At 46.3% G+C, this 16,937-nt stretch overlaps 1 protein-coding gene across 1 annotated transcript in view; it reads right to left on the bottom strand.

The window, feature by feature from the left end:
* The window catches only part of KLF8 (Kruppel like factor 8), a 62,351-nt gene that overhangs the window by 30,419 nt on the left and 14,995 nt on the right, over positions 1–16,937 (bottom strand). The window lies entirely within an intron of this gene.

Below are 16,937 nucleotides of genomic sequence, written 5' to 3' on the forward strand. Positions count from 1 at the left end.
ACATTCAAAATAAATTATGGAAAGCAACAAAATATATGCAAGTTGACTCATTTCTACATAAATCTGCACCATTTACATCCTCGAGTCTTACAATGACACATGAGTTTTTCCAGAATTTGGGAAAAAGCAGTTCAGATGCAAAAGAAGCCAAAGGCTTCGTCCCCATTTCTGACAAATACTGATCACAGTGGCAAAATACACCTCCCTTCAACTTGGAAGCCATTTTACATTTGAAAATAGCCTTAAAGAAAACGAAGCATGTCTTTTCCAACAGCTGACATCTGCCCACAAAACTTGCAGATATAAGCATTGCTGAACACTGGGTTGATGATTCAAGTCTGGGAAAAGATGCTGAGCAACTCTGGCCTATTTGCATCGACTTGCTAAGATTGCAGTTATTTTTGAATGATATTAAACATGAGCATGGACCTTCTCTTTACCGACTACACGATTACTCCTGGTTTTGCTTAAGCTTTTTAAGTATTTGGATCCTGAAAATGATGGTTATGGAGATGATGATGAAGAAGAAGAAGAAGAAGAAGGAGGAGGAGGAGGAGGAGGAGGAGTTTGGATTTATATCCCCCCTTTCTCTCCTGCAGGAGACTCAAAGGGCTTACAATCTCCTTGCCCTTCCCTCCTCACAACAAACACCCTGTGAGGTAGGTGGGGCTGAGAGAGCTCCGAGAAGCTGTGACTAGCCCAAGGTCACCCAGCTGGCGTGTGTGGGAGTGTACAGGCTAATCTGAATTCCCTAGATAAGCCTCCACAGCTCAGGCAGCAGAGCTGGGAATCAAACCCGGTTCTTCCAGATTAGATACACGAGCTCTTAACCTCCTACGCCACTGCTGCTCTTTGTGATTGAGAAGCTAGAACAAAATGTATGTACTTCATTTATATCCCACCTTTCTTGTCAATGGAAACCCGGAACAGCTTACATAGTTTGTTTTATCCTTACAACAACTCACATCTGCCTCTCCAAGATTCTAATCTGACACTGGGCCTTTCCCCACTCTCCCCTATCCCCCCTATGCCGCGCGTCCCGGCATCCCCACGACCCCGCGCTCTGCACGGGGTCATCAAAAGGTGCCCTTTGCAAGAGCGCCAGGGATGCCGCGCGCTGAGGGGGCGCAACAGCAGCAGCGTCAGGGTGGCTGCACTGTCACTGCCCCTCTTGTGGGGAGTGCCGGGGAACCCCGCGCTACTCTCCTCAAGTAGCGCGGGGTTTAAGGTAAGTGGGGAAAGGCCCACTAACTGCTATACCGCACTGGCTTTCTGATGCCCACAATTTACTCATCACTTGAGGTGCACATTTTTAATAGAATTTCTGGCTTTGGTGATACATACACTAAAATACAGAGAAGATAAGCATGGCTCCTGAGCATATCTAACAGATGCATCCCAAAGCTGTTCCTATATCTGGGTAATGTCAGAGGATATTGCCCTGAACAAGGTCACCTTTTCACACAGGCAATATAAGCAGCCTGCCTCGGAAGAAGAGAACATTTTTAGGATTATGACACCAAAGTGTCTCTTCTGATCAACTAGAACGTTTATATTATGGCCTACAGCCAATGTAGAACTAGACATGCAACCGTGTCTTTTCTTAGGCTTGATTTGATCTAAAACTCACTTATTTATTTTTTCCACTGTCCACAGTATCAGTAACGCTCTCCTCCAACATCACATTTCAAAGGAATCTACTTTCTTTCTGTCAGCTTTCTGCATTGTCCTGCTTTCACACTCATACATAATAATAGGGAATACCATGACACGAATTAACTTGATCTTGGTTGCCAGTGATACATCCTTACTCTGAAGAATCTTCTCTAGCTCCTTCATGGTTGCCTTTCCTAGTCTCAACCTTATTCTGATTTCCTGATTACAATCTCCCTTACGGTTGATGATGGAGCCAAGGAATATAAAGTCTTGAGCAGTTTCAATTTCCTCATTATCTACCCTAAAGATGAGTAATTTCCAGCAGTCACTACATTTGTCTTCTTGATGTTCAGTTGTAGTCCAGTTTGGGCACTTTTTCCTTTACCTTTCAGCAGTAGTTGTTTCAAGTCTTCACTATTTTCTGCCAGTAATGCAGTATCATTGACATATCTCAAATTGTGAGCGTTCCTGCCCCCAATTTTAACTCCGCCTTCATCTAAATCTAATCCAGTTTTCCTTAGGATAATTTCTGCATACAGACTGAACATATATGGACATAAAATACAGCCTTGTCTAACACCTTTGCCAATTGGAAACCACTGTGTTTCTCCACATTCTGTCCTCACAATAGCCTCTTGTCCACAGGTTGTGATCAAAACAACCAGACGCTGTGGCACACCCATTTCCTTTAAAACCAGCCATAGTTTTTGAAGATCCATGCAGCCATAAGCTTTGCTGTAATCTATGAAGCTGATTTTTTCTGAAATTCTCTTGTAATCATTATAAATTTGTAATATGATCTCTACTGCCTCTTCCTTTTCTAAATCCAGCTTGAACACCAGACATTTTTCATTCCATATAAAGAAATAGTCTTTGTTGTAAGATGTTGAGAATCACTTTACTCACATAAGACATTAATGTGATGTACCAATAGTTGCTGTAATCTTTGATGTCTCCTTTTTGGGGAACTGGAATGTAAATTGGCCATTTCCAGTCTGTGGGCCATTGTTTTGTTTTCCATATTTGTTGGCATATTCTTGTCATGATTTTGATGGACTCCATTTTTGTGGTTTGGAATAGCTCTGTTAATATCCCATCTGCTCCTGGTGATTTGTTTCTCCCAATTGCTCTCAGTGCAGATTTTACTTCACTTTAAAAGTTTTTCTTCAAAAGAGTCTTCTTGGAAGGAATTGATTATCCTTTAATCTCTTCTGTATAGCTCTGTATTGTTCCCACCTTTTCTTTATTTTGTCCTGACTTCCATGTTAATCTTTCAACATGCCTAACAATGCTTTAAATTTCCCTTTCATTTCTTGGATATTCTGGAACAGATCTCTTGTTTGTCCTTTTCTGTTGTTTTCTAATTGTTTACACATTCAGGGAGGGGGTCTTTTTAGGGGTAGCTGGTGTTTTGAACAGAGCTACAGTTTTGTTGAAAACCAACTTTGTGGATCTATGCGGGTTAAAAAGCAAGACAAATATTATAAATAAAAAATATCAAAATACTGGAGGAAACAAAGTACGACTCCCCCAAATACTTAAGTCTTCTGTAGACAATCCAGGACAAGCAAGTGTTCAGTCATCCCAGACAGCAATAAGAATAAGTTTTAGCCCAATACTGTTTGGGAACCTAGGAGTGGAATTGTTTCAGTCAATAACTGATCAGATTGGGTGAATCTAAAATGGTAGCCATGGCTGCCTTTCCAAGCATAGAAGAAGAAGAAGAAGAAGAAGAAGAAGAAGAAGAAGAAGAAGAAGAAGAAGAAGAAGAAGAAGAAGAAGAAGAAGAAGAAGAAGAAGAAGAAGAAGAAGAAGAAGAAGAAGAGGAGGAGGAGGAGGAGGAGGAGGAGGAGGAGGAGGAGGAGGAGGAGGAAGAGGAGTTTGGATTTATATCCCCCCTTTCTCTCCTGAAGGAGACTCAAAGGGGCTTACAATCTCCTAGCCCTTCCCCCCTCACAACAAACACCCTGTGAGGTGGGTGGGGCTGAGAGAGCTCCGAGAAGCTGTGACTAGCCCAAGGTCACCCAGCTGGCGTGTGTGGGAGTGCACAGGCTAATCTGAATTCCCCAGATAAGCCTCCACAGCTCAGGCGGCAGAGCGGGGAATCAAACCCGGTTCCTCCAGATTAGATACACGAGCTCTTAACCTCCTACGCCACTGCTGCTCCTTAACACATTAACTGTATAATAACCTCCCATCCCTGCTCCAGCCCCAAATATTTCTCCTCTTTATCAGCACTGCTCTAGGGAGGGAAGATTTTTCTGCATAGAGAAGAGAAAGGTAGAACCTTCTTAATAAAACTGTTGGATAAACTGAGTAACAAGAAGCCTACTAACCAGGGGATTCAAACTTTATTAGCTGACATTTGCAAACAAAGCAAGGTGGATGAAAATATGCCTGGCGCACGGGGGAGCTGCAGCCATTGTTCTGTCTCTGAGAAATCTGCAGTTCAATCCCATATTGCCTCACCAGGATGCCATCTCCTGGTTTACAACGGTGTCTTCTACACAGGGATGGAATTTTGTGCTTTTGCCATTGTTTGTGAGGCTGCAGATAAAGTCCAGCAGCAGCAGGGCCTGCACATGGTGGTGTTGCCTGCAGCTTCCCCGCCACAATTCCCTGGAAATAGACACACTCCCTCTCTGACATCCTCTTCACACACATACCCGGCTGTAGACTGGCCCCTTGGCATATTACAGGGCTAAGGGAGATGAAATGGTTTAGACAGCTAGAGCAAGCAGGGTGACTAGAGCAAGAGCACATTTTAGGATGCTTATGAGACCTATGAAGTGGCAGTGAAGATCACTAAGAAAAATTATTATACAGCCTATATTGCACCCACAAGCTATGCTAGTCACTCTAACACACAACCTTTGTAGACAGCTGGATGAAGGCAGGTCTGCACTGCTGATTTTGTTCAGTCCCTCAGCAGTGTTTGACATGGTCGACCATGAGTTGCTGACCCACCACCTTGTTAGCACTGGATTCCGTGGGATGGTTCTTCAGTGGCTGAACTCATTTTTCCAAGACTGGGGACATAGTATGGCCCTTGATGAGGAGATTTCAACACACTACCCTTTGGTATGCGAAGTCCAAAGTCCAGCAAGGGGCAATCCTCTCTCCAATGCTTTTTAAAATCTATATGAACTCATTTGACCAGTTAGTTAAAAGTTTCAGGCTGGGCTGTCATCAGTATGCTGATGACACCCAGCTGCATCTGTTAGTAGATGGCTGGCTGACTACCATCCCAGAAAATCTGGCTGGGTGTCTGGAGGCTGTGGTGAGATGGTTACGGCAGAACCATCTTAAATTGAACCTGATGAAGATGGAGGTACTGTGTCTGGGTCAGGTGGTCTTGGATCAGGAAGCTCAGCTTTTCATTCTGTATGGGATTCAGTTGGAACCAGTTCCACTGTCTGTAATTTGTAAGTGATTCTGGATGCCTCCCAATAAGAGCAGCATTTTTCCATCTCCAACAGGCTTGGCAGCTGACCTGCTACATGGTCCATACTAACCTAGGCACAGTGATCCATGCAACAGTCCCCTCTATATTAGATGACTGTAACTTGTTCTACACAGGGTTACTCCTGAGACTGCTCTGGAAACTACAGCTGGTCAGAATGTGGTGGCACAATTCCTGACAGGGACCCCATATACAGCCCACGTAACTCTGCCACCTGCGCTGGCTCCAGATTGAGTTCCAGATCAGGTTCAAGGTGCTGGCTTTTAACATTTAAAGTCCTAAACAGTCCAGGACTATTATCTCTTCAGGACTACCTCTCTCTCTATACCTCTCAGAGAGTGTTAGGCTAAGGTGACCAGATGGTCACTTTGTAAACCGGGATGGGGTAGGCGGCCCCAGAAGCCAAGTCGCGTTCCCGCGTCGCGCACACGTAGAGGCTGCCTCAGGCCTTTGGGTAACCTCAGAAGGCAACGCGGCAATTCCCCCAAAATCGGGACAATGGAAATAACCCACGGGACACGGGACAAATTGTGTGAAGGCAGGACTGTCCTGCCAAAAGCGGGACGTCTGGTCAGCCTATGTTAGGCTCATCTAATTCCAGCGTGGTGTAGTGGTTAAGAGCAGTACACCCTAATCTGGAGAACTGGGTTTGATTCCCCGCTCTGTCACTTGAGCGGTGGAGGCTTATCCGGTGAACCAAATTAGCTTGTGCACTCCAATACATGCCAGCTGGGTGACCTTGGGCTAGTCAGTTCTTCAGAGCTCTCTCAGCCCCACCTACCTCACAGGGTGTTTGTTGTGAGGGGGGAAGGGAGTTGTGAGGGGGAAGGGAAAGGAGATTGTACGCCCCTTTGAATCTCCTTACAGGAGAGAAAGGGGGATATAAATCCAAACTACTACTCCTCCTTTCTTTCTTTCTTTCTTTCTTTCTTTCTTTCTTTCTTTCTTTCTTTCTTTCTTTCTTTCTTTCTTTCTTTCTTTCTTTCTTTCTTTCTTTCTTTCTTTCTTTCTTTCTTTCTTTCTTTCTTTCTTTTAATGATTCCTGGCCTGAAACATATCTGTTGTCTTCAACCAGAGCCAGGGATTTTTCCAGCCTTAGCTCCAACCTGGTGGAACTTTTTTGTCTAGTGAAACCAAAGCCCTGTGGGATTTAACTAAATTCCTCAGGGCCTGTAAGACAGACAGGCATATGGATAAGGATAGGAATGGTTGGAAATTCAAGCTGGCCTTCTACTTCGTTCTTCCCACCTGACCCCTGTGCTGGTGCTCTGGTTTCTTCTGTACACATTACTATGTGGCCACCAGTAGACCATTCACTGGATAGATTACTGGGACATGTACCAATTGTATTATATAAGAATGTATTTCAATTATTTTGATTAAATAGATGGTTTTAAATCTAACTGTATTTAAATATTATATATTATTGTAGTATTCTAATGTAAGCTGCCTTGAGCCCATAAATAAAATCTTCGTTCATTCATAACAATAGGTGTAGCAGGTTCTCTGAATTCCCAGTTTTCCTTTTTTTAAAGTATCTTTTCCTTACATCTCCACAAGGAAAGGGAATAGAGACTTTTTCTTAAAATGAATGATGAGAATTCAGAGACTTTGTTCAACTATTGTTACAATGGTATATCAGTGATAGTCTAGTGATGAATTCGAAAACAAAGTCTCCCATGGCAGGGGGAGGAAATGGCTGCGGTGGGAACAAGGATCAAGGGCCAGAAAATCCAACTGACACAGCAGCCACCTGGCTTTACCACCACAACCTTCCCCAAAACTTTGGAGCAAAGCAGGTTTGAGAAAGATCAGAGAAAAGCTGGGGGAATTCCTAGAGGTGTATGAGTGCATCATGATGCCATGGGGAAGCAGGAAAAGAAAAACACTTTCCAAAAGGGCAGAAAATAACTCTAGTGGAAGTTCCCACAGTTGCAGAAACAGAGACTCATCCTAAAACCCCAGCCAGTGTACTCAAGGGAATTCTGGAAATACTCAATATCTGGTGATAGGATATGGAAGTTTAACAGTTATCCATCCACAAGAAGAAACCCAAAGAGGCAAAATTTCAAGTCACAATTAACCCTAAGCCAAGGCCAATTACATCACACTCTTTAGAAGAAAAAGAGGCAGAAACGCTTTTCCGTGAGAGCCTTCCAAACCTCTGCCAATGCTATCTTCTTCTTCGTGAATGACAGCTCAGCATTTCAACCTCCCAGGATCCAATAAGAGCCCTAAAGCCACACAATCCCATTTCCATCGATTGCTTCCCCCCGTACATTACTTATCTCCTGCCGACATGAAATGTGACCTTTAAAGACTCAAAAACCACAAGACTTTGTTTGAAGAAAGTTAAGGATGCCTCTCTTAACCCTCATTTTTAAAAAGCTGGTCTCAACATTTCCAAAGTCAGCGGCATGACTCAGCAACTTTGCCCTCACAGAGTTGGCAGTCCCATCAGAGCTGAGGACTTGGTTCTTGTTGTACCAGAGACAGAGGAGCCCGCAATAGGTTTCGAGTGGCTTGCTGTTTATTCTTGCAGAATCGTAACTGATCTGGAGAGGGTAGAAATGCTTGCAAATGGCAAAAAATTAATTGGATGCAGTCTGGTAATCAAATTGTTGGCCAGGAACTGCCCCACCCAGGGGACTTGGATGCTGAGCCCCACCAAGACCTGCAGCAAGTCCCTTCCCTCTCCTTGGCAAGAGCCACAGCCCCACATTCACGGAGGAGAGGGCGGTGCCCACATGCCATCCTCCCACCACGGGAAGCCTGCTGTGACTCCCCTCCTGGCCCCAGCTTTGCTCTCCAGCACAGCTGCAAGCAGTAAGATACCCGGAGCCTTTTTTGCTATTTTAATGAGGGCTGCAGAGAGGGAGCACACCCAAGCTCTTTCGCGTCCACGCCTCCTGCAGGAATTTCCTCCCAGCCCCAACTCAGCCTCACCCTCCTCTGCCAGCGAGCAAAGATGCTGTCAGGCACAGATGCTATTTCAAGGCAGAGAGCAGGGGAGGGGCCAGAGGCAGCCAGCCTGCTTGCTTGGTTGTCTTGGCAACTGCATACACCCAACCGAGCTGGTACTAGGTCGGATCCCAGCAGAGCCGGGGTCAGTTGCTAGAGCACTAGCAAAGCCAGTTTCCACCAGCAGAAGGAAAGCTTCCTTTGCCCTCCTGGCAGGCAGACAAAACAGTTAGAGGCAACCTGTCCCAGGAAATCACAGGCCAATCACTATTTGCACCGGGAATCACAGCCATACTGCTAGGAAGCAACCACGCCTTTGAAGCAGTAAGGCCTCAGCAGGGATTGACCTTGCTAGACAGCTGTCTCATTCATCCCTTCTTGCTCTCAAGGTTTCAAATAGGAAGGGGAAGGAAGAGAGAGAGGGAGGGAGGGAGCACAGCTCAGCGTCCTTGCCCTATGGTCCACGCATCCCCCTAAAGACAGAAATAACTAGTCTCACTGATAAAGGTGGGAGAGGAGTTGGCACCATGGACAGATTGTTGCAGCCCACATAAAGAGGATATCAGTCAAATCAAGCTGTTCAAAAAGCTCCCCCAGTACATACAAATTTGCCTTCTCCCTCCCTTAACTTCCATGCCCCCCCACCACCACTTCTTCCCATAGCAGCCTCCTTTGGCTGCTGGCCCATCCAACAGGGACATGGCACCAATAGCCAGCTCAGCCATGGCCACCCCCCCACCCCCCTCCCCGGCTAGCCAGCTGGGACCCACAGCCCCCGCAGGATAAAGAAGAGGCAGGGAAGGGGGTCAGTGTGGGAAAGAAGCCAACCACTTCTTCTCCTCACCAGACACACAAATGCATGAAGCCAGCTGAGGATCAAAGCTTCAATCTGGCAAAAAGTTTTTTGGGGGAGGGGAGGGTCATGGAAAGTGAGTAGGAAAAACAGCCATGACGTTTTCTAGGCAGTATACAAGCTGCAGAAGGAACCCGGTGGGTGGGAAGCTGGGAAGTGAAGTCAGCCATGTGCACAGCACACATGCGCAACAGGCAGGAGATGTTGTACAGAGCTCAGCTCAATCAGCAACTTCTAAAATGGACTCCGAGGAGGCAGTTTTTCATATCTTACAGAATGAGCATGTTTTCAGGAAGCGAGCAACATGAGTTGCCTTATAGGATTATGGGTAGGGCACGGAAGTGAGGGCCCTAGACTCTGAGGATTATGGGTAGGGCAGGGAGGTCACTGTGCCAAGCCATCACTTGATGGGAGAAGGTGTCAGGTCCCACTGTTGTTGTCCTCACCCTACCACAATTTTTATCTTTCTAGCTGGCCAAGCTGTCACTTTGCATTTGTTGGGAATTGTTGTTACACAACCTGCAGAACATGAAGGGGGGGGGGGGAAAGCAGCACAACAGCACAACGTCTCAGCCCTCTTGCTCTGTGCCTGTCCCCTTGCCTCAGTGGCACCCCCATATTTTCCGGTCAAGGTGCATTTCCAAGCCCTCCTCTCTCCTTTTATATTTGGCTCTCATTCTGCCAGGACCAAAGCCCTGTGGGAGCAGGGGAAAAAGGGAGGAGGTTGCATTTGCTATAACTGCAGGACATGTTTCCTAACAAAGCTGCAGAATGCATCTAACACTTGTGTAGCAGCAAAGTCATTGCGTTTTCCCCAAGATTGGGTAACCATTTGAGGCAGAATGTTTAGCAGAAATAATTTTAATTATCAGCACCAGAACTAAAAGGCATCCTGCATGATAAGCAGGTTTGTTTTTAAACTGAATTTGAAAACAATCAAACCTGATAATTTCCAAACAGCTTATTCTTAAACAAGTTAATTTTTTGCACTCATTGGACGAGTCTGGCTTTCATATGCTAGTACCTCAGCGATGCTCTCCCACCCCGGGCTCTCATGCTTCCAAAAAATCTATCTCTGGATAGACTGGAAAATCCCCCACCCCCTAGTTTGCAAACCAGGTTGCAGGAGAGGGTGTGGGTGGCAAAGCAGTTGAGTGTAACCAGCTGCTTCCATTCTGCCCCACCCCAGGGTTATGCTTCCATTCTACCCGCACCCACCTCCAGCCACAACCTCCACCACCGCCCTCCATCACAGCACCCGTCCTTCCTGGAACATGAGAACAGAAGTGTTGCTGTATCCTGCAGGCTCTGCCATTTGGCCCTGCAACCCAGGTGCTGCTGCTGCTGCTGCTGCTGCTTGTCACAATGCAGAGTAATGTAGAGAAGGAGCTAATTTTGAGAGCGCATGTTCCTGACATCTCAGGTGGCAAGGGAGATCTTTCTGAGACCCTGAAAAGCTGCTGCCAGTCAACAAGGGTGGATCAGTAGTCAAAAATAAGCCAGCATCATAAGACTGTATAGGCAAAATGCCAGTTTCACCCTGTATTTTCCTCCTCATTCCCCATCTGGGGCACAAAATGGTTCCTTCTTAGAGAAGCCATAAACTGCTGCCTAGAGAGGGAGAGAATCCAGAAGGAGCTTGTAGGCTCTCCTCAGATGGACAGCTGCCCTCTAGATGGCAATAGATATTGAATCAAAGAGCCATTAACTCCCAGAAATTTATGGGGTAAAAGCTATGAGTCAGTCTGCCCCCACAAACCTCATGATGCCATACACCCATTTAAGTACATTGATATCACAGAGGAAGAGTGTGGATACCACAAGCCTAAAAGGTAAGCAAGGGCCCCAATTGCAGGTTATTAATATTAAAGTGAAGCTGGATCTTGCTGTGTCAGTGCATAGCCCAACCGCTCTGTGCTTCCCTTCCCTTTTCTGCTACTATCCAGGAACAAGAGGAAATCTAGATAGCATAGTCCCAATTTGCACACTACAGTGGTAGACTGGTAATGTCAACTAAAGAACAGAAGATTTCACATGCAGATGCTGTGCCAGCTGAAGAATGGCATGGAGTTTATGGACCAGGCACACATAAAAACCCTTTAGCCTAGCTCAGTGTAATCCCATGGCATTCCTGGCCATTAGAATACCATCCACCCTACATTACTTAAAACCATTACCTATTTCCTCACCACTGGAGACATCAGGCTGCAAAACCGAGAGCAGTCATCTCCAGATGGTACTCTCCCAGAAGCTGAACAGGTGACCCTGTTGCTGTCAGTGAATATGCATTTGGTCTTGCTGCTGTGCTACAAGGTGCCCACAACAATCAGTTGGTCAGTGGACTCTACCAGTGCAGATGACCGGGATCATTTGTCAAGAGCCACTTCAGCCATCTCATGTAGGGCATGGCAATGGAAAAAGCGTAAGCCATGTCTTTGCTGAAGGATCCCAAATATGTTCAAGTCCATAAGCGCTGGGCAAGTTACAGATAGCTCCATTTCTGGTTGACAGAGGGAGTCTTGCTGTCCATATTTTTTACAGGAACAGAAGCTGAAAAGGGAAGTGACATGCCCCACCAGGTAGCAGAAGAGCAGAGTTTTCTCTCAGTTCTTCAACGTTCATGCTGCTTCCTGTCATGCCACCAACCTTGCTCTGCTTCCACACCTACTTCCCAACTGGCTGTAAGAAGGAAAATGCAAGCCCAAGCTCCAAAGAGCTAGCACCGTGTAGCGACTAAGAGCAGCTGATCTGGAGAACTGGGTTTGACTCCCCACCTCTATATGAAGCCAGCTGGGTGACCTTGGGCTAGCCACAGTTCTCTCAGAACTCTCTCAGTCCCACCTACCTCACAAAGTGTCTGTTCTGGGGAGAGGAAGGGAAAGTAATTTTTAAGCCGCTCTGAGATTCCTTAGAAGTCAAGAAAAGCAGGCTATAAAAACCAACTCTTCTTCAAAGAGCCACCCAGGTAGGAGTGTAGCATGAAGTGTGGTACCACCTTCCTCCATGCAAGCTCTCCATAACCCTGACCCAGTCCCTACCAGGAGTGGAAAAACACAGAGAGGTACTCCACCCAATCTGCTGCTGACCCAGGCTGGGTGTGCTACCCAGAACTGCCTAGGCATGCCAGACCTTGCACTAAAGGGCTGGTACAGTGTGTGGCACGTGGCTGGCTGCAAGGGCAGAGACTTCCAGCTGGCAATGCAGTCTATGGAGAAGGGAAGGAGGAAGCTGCATAGACTGTATGGGGGAGAAGAGGGCAACCTCAGGAAGACTGATTCTTTCACAAGGTTTAGCTGACACCCTAATCTCAAACACACAGGATGCAACTCTGAAGACTGAGACTCCAAAGACAAGACCTGGAAAAGCTCTGCAAAAGAATTCACCACCCTTTCATAGCTCCCCATGTATTTATGGGTGTGGTACTTGCTTCTCCCTTGCTTCACCAGAAGCCTGATGTCTGTTGGTAAAGAAACACCTGTTGCACTAGTTACTTCTTGTCTTCCTGAACACCATCACCACTGCAGTAGCTCTGAATCACTGTGCAGAAGATCAAGGCAATGGAAGCAATAACTTCTCACTCTTTGATGCAGAAAGGAGGACAAGAATCCAAAGCAGGCTGTGCCCACAGGTCACAGTTTTTTCTGCCTGCAGTTCTTATTATACTGTAAGTGTCTGTGGAAACAACTCTTATTCATGGTCAAAGAAGACTTGTTAATAACAGTCAAAGTTGCTGGAACAGGGAGAGGTTCTGGCTAAAAGGTAGAAGATCTGCTTTTTATCCGGAAGGTCATAGAGGTTCAACTCCTGGCATCTCCAGGTAAAAATATCAGGTACTTAGTGATGCAAAAGACCTCAACCTGAGACCCTGGAGAACCAAAATTAATGAGAGTAGAAGAAGAAGAAGAAGAGTTTGGATTTATATCCCCCCTTTCTCTCCTGCAGGAGACTCAAAGGGGCTTACAATCTCCTTGCCCTTCCCCCCTCACAACAAACACCCTGTGAGGTGGGTGGGGCTGAGAGAGCTCAGAAGAGCTGTGACTAGCCCAAGGTCACCCAGCTGGCGTGTGTGGGAGTGTACAGGCTAATCTGAATTCCCCAGAGAAGCCTCCACAGCTCAGGCGGCAGAGCTGGGAATCAAACCCGGTTCCTCCAGATTAGATACATGAGCTCTTAACCTCCTACGCCACTGCTGCTGAGTAGACAGCATTGACCTTCATGGACCAGTTGTCTGACTCAGTATAAGAAAGTTTCATGTGAACTTACAACTCTTCATTGGACCACAAAGATGAGCAAAAAAGACATGCAGGTGAATGTTGTATGTAGAGACTGCATCACAAAAATTACAAATCCATTTAAGTAATCTCACTGCTCAACCACAGGAACTGCTTTGCTGGATCAGACCCAGGCTCAGCTTATCCAGCATTCTGTTTCCAACAGATGCCTCTGAGAAACTCACAAGTAGGGCATGAAGGCAACGGCCATCCTTGATACACTGCTTCTGTACAGTGAGGTTCCATTAAAAGCAAGCCATGTGCAGAGGGTGAAGGCTTTTAGGCAAGGCACTGGTATGAAATCAGTAGGGAGGAAAGTTTAATGTACTGTGCAGATATATTGGAGAATACTTCTTTTTTCAATGCAGGGTAACAAATCTGTACCAGGCACACTGGCTAGATGGGAGAACGACTGTTCTCTCACAGCAGTACCAGATCTGTCTCCACTACTGGTGAGCCCATCTCTACATTCTGCATGTGTATAATAAGAACAGGCAAAACTGGAGGGGCAGTAAGGCCTTCTTCAGGCAGATCACACCCCATGACAGCATCTTTCATCGGCAAGCCTTTTCCCAGCCAACTGGCTGGAGTCCCTTCCACTCCATAACAGCTTCCTGGGTGGCCCAAATGCTTCAGCATCCTTCCCTCACAGCTGAGCATCTGCTAGCTAGACTGCTGCAAACCCTACCCCCACCCCTTTACAGAGTCAGCTACCAGGCACCAAGTTGTCCCTAAACAAGGGAACTAGAATTAGTAGAACATGCGCTGTCCCCTGCAGAACATACTGCAAAAGCATTAACATGGAGCTGCCACTAGAAAGTTCTCAGAAATTCCCATTAGTCGAAAAACATGGCTTCCCAGTTATTGTCTTGTACTAACCCCCTGGAATCATGTTACATCAGACCTGACCTGACTTTATTACCACTGCCATTTATAGGTATGTGAGGCTTTGTGGAGTACAGGGTCTCTGTTCCAATGAGCTTTCAGAATAAAAACTGCTTTCAAGCAAACAGCAAAGGAGAAGAAAGACATGGAGATAAACAGGGAAAGAAAATGAGCCTAAAATGGTTCCCAGTTCACTTCAGGACACAATTCAATTTGCTTGTTTTCACCCAGAAAGTTTGACCTCATAGTGTCTGAAGGACTGACTGCTCTAGCATCAGCCTACCCAAACACTAAGGCCATCTTAGTGAAGTCCAGCAAAATCCATGACCAGAGGTACCCGGCTGGTGGCAGTGTATTACATGGCCTTTTTGGTAGTGGCACAAAGGTTGTAAAATGTTCCCCCAGGAACATTCTTCACAGTTTGTAGGATGGCAGTGGAAACTTTTTCATTCATAAAAGCATTCATTCACAGTAGCCCAGGATGTAGAATTTAGAAATGGCTGGTGGGCATTTTTATGCAGTTTTGTGTTTAAAAATATTTTTTCAATTGCTTTCCAACTATCCAGTTTGGCATATTTTTATTAGATTGCAAGTCACTCTGGGGAATGCCAAAATCAGTGAAAATGTTTTAATGATTAAAGCAACATGAGGAAGGGAAGATAGACAAGTTCTTAGCTGAAACCTCTCTGCTTTCCCAAGCAGGTACCTGTGGAGATGAATTGGTTTCAGCCTCAAAGGGATACGATGTTAAAGAGGCGGCTGCCAGGTCATGAGGCAGTCAGAAGCCTCCTCCCATCAGGGATGTCTGCAGAGAAAGAGCTTGGTACACTATGGAGGATGCTCTCCTCTGCCTTTTAAAAATATATAAGCTCCTATTCCGGTCTCTTCCTTCCTGGCTTTTCTCCTTTTCTTCACCCTGCACTAGATCAGAACAGTTCAAGAAAAGCTCTTATCAGCAACCCTATCTCAGCACTGAGGGAGAACAGTTCAGCACCAGGTGACAGGTGCCTGTACTCCTAGATCAGTGATGGCGAACCTTTTCGAGACCGAGTGCCCAAATTGCAACCCAAAACCCACTTATTTATCACAAAGTGCCAACATGGCAATTTAACCTGAATACTGAGGTTTCAGTTTAGAAAAAACAGTTTGCTCCAAGGCGTGCTTTACTCAGGAGTAAGCTTGGTGAAGCAACCGTGCAACGCTTTGAATGGGTGAATCACGACCCTAGGGGGGGTTTGCTCAGAAGCAAGGCCAGCCTAGATATGTGTGTGTGTGTGTGGGGGGGTGATTTTCTGCTCCCCCTACATGACAACCTGTGTGTGTGTGCGTGCCCACAGAGAGGGCTCTGAGTGCCACCTCTGGCACGCGTTGCCAAAGGTTCGTCACCACTGTCCTAGATCAACCATAAACCAGTGTGCTGTAGAGGTCAGAGAGTTGGACCAGGACCAGGGAAGACCCAGGTTCAAATCTTCACTCTGCCTTGGAAGCTTACTGGGTCTCGGGGACGCTGGACCAGTCACACAGCCTTGCCTACCTTACAAAGATGTGGCAAAACAGAAGACAGGAGAAGGGTGTGAACTACTTTGGGTCCCTACTGGAACGAAACTGTGGCATAAATGAAGTAAATAAATAAATAAAACAAATTTGTGCCTTCCGAGTAGCCCATGGGAACAGATGACACAGTTCACGTTCTTGCTCTTTCGATCCTCAAAGCAAACAACTCTAAGCCCTTTGAAGACTGTGGGGCGGGGCCTGTTTGTCAATGAGCCTCAAGACACCCACCAGTACTTCCCTTAATGCCTGCAGTATGGGTGGGGCCATTATGAGGCAGGGCTTTTATTGACTGCCCTTATTCAAACAAACAGGCTTTTAACAGATGCCATAGGATCAAGAGGACTAGTTAGTAACTGGGCTCTCCTTAGTCAGTGTGTGGTTCCAATCCCCCCTCAGGCTTTCCTTCCTCCCAGGGAGTGCAAGAATGCGACATTTTATTTGCCTTCACGGCCAGCGCCAGTCATTTGGGAGTTTGGCTCCATTCCTTTGGCAGCCATTTTGAGGAAGTGCTTGCCACCTGCTCTCAAAATTCCAAAGATGTCCACAGGAACAAAAAGCTTGGGGATCCCTGCTGTAGGAAGATGCTAAACCCCCTGCCGTTCAAGGACCTTTTGTAGGTAGGCACATTCCTCGATTAAAGAGATATTCCATGCACATGCCGAGCATTTCTTTTTAGGGGGAGGGGACACAACAAAATGTAAAGTACCAATTCAGCAGAGGATGCTCAGAAGCAGTCCAGGTGGCTTCACTTATCCCAGGTGCCAGTACTGGCGCACTGTTCTCAGCACAGACTGCACAATGACCAATTAGAATAAATTACAGGCTTTGACAGGCTGCAATGTAACAGGGCATGTGCAGCTGCCATGGAGCTGCTGCAACCCACGCTGTCTTTAGCAGGGGAGCCGGTAAGTATCAAGCTACCCTCTTGTAATGCAGAGAGAACAATAGCTGAAGCTGGAGAGGGACAGGATTGTTGGTGTAGCAGGCAGAAATCACAAAGGCCCAGAATCTAACTCTCCAATGAGACACTTTCAAAGCCTCAAGTGGCAGTACCTCCACCCCGCCTTTTTTGTCATCAAGCCATAGATGAGTTATGGCAACCCCCATAGGGTTTTCAAAGCAAAAAACATCCAGAGGTGGTTTGCCATTGTCCATATCCACATCAAAACTCTGCTATTCCTTGGAGGTCCGAATCCTAGCCAACGCCGACCCTGCTTAGCTTATGAGTCCTAAAGAGATCAGGCTAGCCTGAGGCTATACAGGGCAGGGTTGTCACTTTATACCTGATGGCAAA

This window comes from Sphaerodactylus townsendi, linkage group LG13, assembly GCF_021028975.2.
Source record: "Sphaerodactylus townsendi isolate TG3544 linkage group LG13, MPM_Stown_v2.3, whole genome shotgun sequence".
NCBI classification, from domain to species: domain Eukaryota; kingdom Metazoa; phylum Chordata; class Lepidosauria; order Squamata; family Sphaerodactylidae; genus Sphaerodactylus; species Sphaerodactylus townsendi.